We start from the raw sequence: 5950 nt of genomic DNA, 5'->3' as shown, positions 1-5950 counted from the left end.
CAAGAACCTAAGGGCAAACGAGACCTAGAGGATAGCTTAGGAAATGTTATGTGAGGGAATGGCACTCCCGAGTTCCTCTGACACCAAGTTTCGAGGACGAAACTTTCTTTTTGGGGGGTAGTATTGTAAGACCCAGGATTTTAGAATTAAATAAATAATTAATTTCCAACTCACGCATAGGATTTTGTGTCAGCGTGAGGGAAACTAGACTTGTGTTTAATGTTTGGATTAGCGTTATGAAGAAGAAAGTTCAGGAAATGACTAAGAATAGTACTATAATCACTATAGGTTATAGAACGAGCTTTATTCACTTCCGCCTTAGGGCAAAAGCGTTAGTAAAAGGCTAATCCGCTCTTAAAGCACTGTAGAAGCGGAATTCAAAAATATTCAGAGGATTATAAGAATTTCTCTTATTCATTTCCCTGACGAGGGTTTCGATACGAAACCCTGGAATGTACGAACGTCCGATTCTAGTTCTCGGAAGTTTGCCGAAGTTGAATCCCTGATAGCTCAAGAAACCTAAAATAAACGGTTGATGAAGAATTTTTCTATTCGGAGCTTCAAACGAAGATTCCACACGCGTACACCTATTTCTTTCGAGCTTTCCAATCTTTCTTCAGAAAGAAGTTTTCTCATCCGACATTCACTGCAAAAAGTAGTTTTTCGGGTAAAATAGATTTACACCGACTTTGGATTGTTTACCTTAATTCCAAGAAACCTCTTTTGAGTTCTGGAATTCTGTCGCCAGAACCTATCTTAGAATTCATAGAGGATGGCACAGGAGAAATCGGAATCGCGAAATTTTCATTTTTCCGCATTTTCCATTTCCTATAAATAGCTTGAAAAAAATGAAAAAAAAAACAAAAACATCACAAACACACACACACACGGCCGTGGGTTTCAAGAGGAGGAGGAGGAGAAGAGTTTTTTGCTGATTCTTGTTTGATCGTCGCACAGTTCGTTGCTACGCGTAGGCCTCAAGGTACTGATGCTAATCCTTACTTCTGATCGTCAATTCTGTCGCTTTTCTCTATGTCTTTCTGTGCTCAAAGTTTTGAGCTTTTTGTAAAACTGTCCAAATAACTCGATCACACTATCTAAACTTATTCCCTACGTGCCCAAGAGCATGTTTAGCGGATTACATTTCGCCGATTCTCTCCGAATTGCCGCCGAGTTTCAATTCTGCTCATAATACCCATTTTTGGCTAAAGTTCCGTCCTTTGGGCTTAAAACCCTCGACTGAGCTTAGCGTTAGTAGGATTAGTCGTCATAATCGTCGTTGGTGTCGACCCCATCTAATTTGTTTTTCAAAATTCTGATTTTAAGTTTCTGAGCTAAAAATATTGACCAAAATACCCCTGCGACAGTTTTCGATTCGATAATTTTTCTGAGAGTTTCCAAGGCCTAGATATCGCCTAAGAACACCTAGGAATTGATTTAGATCGAAGAAAAAGTTCGGAAACCCTATTTTTGAGAGTGGCCGAAACCGATTTGTTAGGGTACCGTGTCCAAAAATAATTTTTGAGTCTCTATGACCTGAGCCATAGCGTAGCTCTTTCGATTGTCGAAATTTTGGCGTTGGTTTCGTGTCATTCAGAGTTCTGTAGCTCGAGTTATGCTTGTTTTAGCGAACGAAGTCTCCGTTGTCAATTTGTGCCTAAATAGGAACTCTGAAGCTTTAGAGGCTTTCTTTACGATTTCGATTAGTATTGTTAGATCGTGTTGCTCCTAGTGAGGCTTGTGTTGATGATTGTGTTTCCTTGTTCTAGGTTCACAACTTCCATGCCCAACTTCTACTCCTGAAGGTAAGGGTAACTCAGTTTTAGAGTGTCTTTGAGTCTTGCCTGCTTTTATCGCACTGCCTGCGTTTGAGATGAAGATGTTTATATTGATTGGCATTGGATTATGATTACTATGCTTGCAATGTTGTATGTTTTCTTATGTTGACTGTTTCTGAGGCTTGTGCCAAATGTTTTTCTGAAGGCCTCGACCGAGTAAACTTATTGAGACGTGTGTCTCCGTTTTCTGAGAGGCTTCGGCCGTTTACTGGTTTCTGTCATTGAGTTGAGTTGACGTATGCTTGTTGATATTAAGAGTAACATAGGGTTACTCTGTCTTGATTATTGGATTTGAAATTGTTGATATATATTTGTGCATATGCGTTGTTGGATTGTACTGTGTGGCCTTCGTGGCGTTGTCAAGAGGCGATGAGGAGGTGTGGTCCTATCATTGTCCCGTCTTGTGAGACGCTAAGTGGCGATCAGGAGGTGTGGTCCTATGATTGTCCCGTGTTGTGAGACGTTATAAGAGGCGATGAGGAGGTGTGATCCTATCATTGTCCCGTCTTGTGAGACGTTATAAGAGGCGATGAGGAGGTGTGGTCCTATCATTGTCCCGTCTTGTGAGACGCTAAGAGGCGATGAGGAGGTGTGGTCCTATCATTGTCCCGTCTTGTGAGACGTTATAAGTGGCGATGAGGAGGTGTGGTCCTATCATCGTCCCGTCTTTTGAGACGTTATTGATTGACTCATATTGTTGGTTTTATTGTCATCTGATATGTTAAGTGGTTGATAGCTGAGTTAATCTATATTGTTGAGGTTGTTGAGATCTTGTTTGATTTATATCGTTGAGGATTATTGATATCTGATTTGTCGTTATATTGTTGAGGATTATTGATATCTAATTTGTCGTTACATTGTTGAGGTTATTATTATCTGAGTTAACCTATGTTAAGTTGTTGATATATGAGTTGAGTTATGATGCTAGTTCATTTACCATGCTAGGTCATTAAATTTGAATAGCATGATTTTCTCCTTTATACATGGTAATTGCATGGAGTTAACCCTTTCTATTTGCTATTTGCTGTTTGAGCGCTTAACGTTATTAGGCGATGGAGATCCTTCCGCCGAGGCTTAGTTGCTCGAGTCAGAGATCGAGTTGTAAGCGGTGGAGTAGGGGTGTAAGAATCAGCTTTGCTTCTCTTCTTGTGGACTATGTTTGAGTCTCCCTTTCTTTAGGAGAACTCTGTTATTAAAGCCTTGCTTCCGCCACTGTTAAAGTGCGCATGTTTATTCTGAACCTTACTTATGGTGTTGTAAGCTATTATTACTATATATCGGGAAACAGGTTATTTAAATAAAGTTATCATGTGTTTCCAACCCTATGGTATTCATTCTCATTTTCAAAAAAAATTACCCTTGGATTTTAGGGTTTGTAGAATAGTCCTTAGACATTGTTAGGTTACTAATGTGATTCCTCAGTTGAGAAATTGGGGTGTTACAAAAATCATAGAAAGCTAGAAAAGGAAGAGTGGAAGAAATCAAATGAGTGCATTAAAAGCAAATAAGACACTCGGAAGAGTAGCAATTAACAAAAGTGCAACATCAATTAGCTCATGACTTATATCATCTGTGCCCATGTAGCAGAAACCTTTCAGTGAAAATATTGACTGAAAAATATAATAGAAGTTGTGTATAAACCAATAGAATTGTAAAAAATATAATCCATCATAGCCACCATTCTAAGATTTTAATGCAACTTCGGTGGCTGAATTGACTTGTAGCCTGTAGAAGGATGAACTGCAGAAAAAATAAATAAGTACCATAATCATATTGGCATTCATGAAGATAAACTACAATCCCTCACTTAACTGTAAAAAAAGCTCTAAATCTATATTAAACATCACATTGCCCCTATACTATTTTATGAATTCCTTTATGAGCTTTGTAACAGTAAAGAGCATCCAAAAATCTGTCCTCCTCACCTACACATTCCGAGCATATCAATAGTTAAGACATAAGTGGAAATATGAATTATGAAGTACCTTAAAGTGTTCTATGTTCAATTATAGGTTAGAGATGCATGCCTTGAATGGTTCCAGCAAGCGAAGATAGATAGCAGCAAAATCAGTGACCTTGTTGAACTTGAGGAGTGCAATGATGTCAGAAAACAAAAACTGACAGCCATCTTAAAAAGAACTTGCCTGTGCTCAAGCTAAGCAAATTTAAGAATCATCCTGGGAAATAAATGTACTTAATTCAGGATTAAAGAGATTTGACATGCAGAAAAATTTGTTGATATCTTGGTCATGAAACAAATTCATTCAGGATTGAGGATTTAAATTCTTGGGATCCTATAGAAGCAAAAAGCAGTTACCAAAAAGAGCCGATGAACAAAGAAAGATAATATAGTTGGTGATATGAGAATAGGCAAAAAGACCCTGCCAAATAGCACTTACAGAAAGAAAGAAAACACCAAAAATAGGGATAGGACAAGATATAACATACTACAAACTGGAAAATGAGTATTTAAAGCATATAAAGTCTAGACCAATAATATATGTAACTAAGCACAATACAGAGCTTGAGCTTTATATCATCTTTTTATCTCATTTAAATCTTCTAAAGCAAATATTACTATTACTCCTTGAAGACTAACTTCTAAGGAAAAAGACAAGGCACCAATCATTTCATTCAAGAAAAAAAGTATTTTCCTTCAAGCCTCAATCTCAACAACTCAAGATAACATAATTTCTAAAGTTTATAAGGCATTATCTCAAAAACTGATACGGCATTTTTAATGTATTAAAAAAAACCAAACCCTGAATAAGAGAAAAATAAATGAGACTTAATTTTATTCTGGGAAAAAATAAAATACATCTTATTGAAAACAAATCCATGTACAAAGAGTTCATGCGGCCAATTCAATAAATCCCAACCCAAAAATAGCTACTGTATATCCTGGTTCGACACTTTCAGTTTATCACTCAATTTACTGAGTATGAACCATGATTCCTCCACTTCATAAGAATATCGCCAACAGTTAAATATATCAAAGCAAAACAAAAGTTTCATTATGAGGATTGAGGATTGAAGTTCAAATCCCCTCTCTTTTCAATTTACCAATTTAAAAGTCATAGATGAAAGTAAATAGGAGCAGCAATCACATTCTACAATGGAAAACCCACAAATTAATTAAAGCCTAAAATCAATTTATTTTAATCTACACACAAGAATAACTGAATGACAACAAATTGAGCTCTCAACAGAACTTTAAAAACATCATACCTAGGAAAACAAACAACAAACCACCTACATAAAACAAAAATCCGAACAAAGCACACCTCTCGCCTCCGCACCAGAGCACCGCGAGGTTCAATCGCCATTGCAACCATCTCCTCCGCGTCGGCCTCGGAGCCACCACGTAAAATTAAAGAAGAATTAGGATAGGGCAATGTTGCAGAATGGAAGAAGAAGCAAAGCAAAGGCAATATTTATAGAGAAACAAAAGGGAGAAAGCCATAACTCTGAGAAACATGACATCATTTGAATAGGATAACTGTGGGATTTATTGGGAAAGAGAGAAATTGCGTAAAGGAATGAACCTGCAGCACGATTGATTCTGTCATTACCGACCCTCTTGCACAGATCTGACGTGATCCGACGCCGATCAAACCATTCGATGACGAAATCTCCCCTCTTCTCCTTCAACTTTCTCCTGTCCTCCTTCTTGTTCTCACCTAACCCTATCTAGGGTGGGTGACGAAAATCGTCCTTCCTCTTCCATCATCCTCTCTTCTCCTTCTCCTTCTCCTTCCTCACTGTTCAACGGCAGGCTGATGGGAAAGGCCAAGCGGTAAACCAAAAAAATGAAAGAACGATGTCGTAGGTGATGTGTTGTTAGGTGAGGAATAGATAGCCGTTGGATTAGAAGTTGAAATCAATGGCCCAGATTTGAGGTCTCTTAGGAATAGTAACTTGAGGTTTTGCCTTAAGTAATAGTAGATGATTTCAAAAGCTTAATGCTATATTTGGAAACCCAATCACTTTAAAATCAAGCACATTTTCACAAATCCGAGATAAAAAAGTAAAAGATATTTAATGGTACTTTGAGTTGAAAGTACTTTCAAATTTCAAACATTTCTCATCACTCTTTCTTTCTTTCAGCTTTC

The 5950-nt window shown here is 37.6% G+C and overlaps 1 long non-coding RNA gene across 1 annotated transcript; it reads right to left on the bottom strand.

Annotated features, from left to right (window-relative positions):
* Positions 1–3366: 3366 nt before the first annotated feature.
* LOC130739166 (uncharacterized) lies at positions 3367–5651 on the bottom strand. Its single transcript, XR_009019786.1, has 3 exons — positions 5067–5651; positions 3824–4015; positions 3367–3578 (listed from the first exon to the last, which is right to left on the bottom strand). It is a non-coding gene; the product is annotated as an uncharacterized LOC130739166 (long non-coding RNA).
* Positions 5652–5950: the final 299 nt, after the last annotated feature.

Source organism: Lotus japonicus, chromosome 2 (genome assembly GCF_012489685.1).
Source record: "Lotus japonicus ecotype B-129 chromosome 2, LjGifu_v1.2".
Lineage (NCBI taxonomy): Eukaryota > Viridiplantae > Streptophyta > Magnoliopsida > Fabales > Fabaceae > Lotus > Lotus japonicus.
Note: the sequence above shows the minus strand (reverse complement) of the source record. Positions and strands in the feature narration are given on the sequence as shown.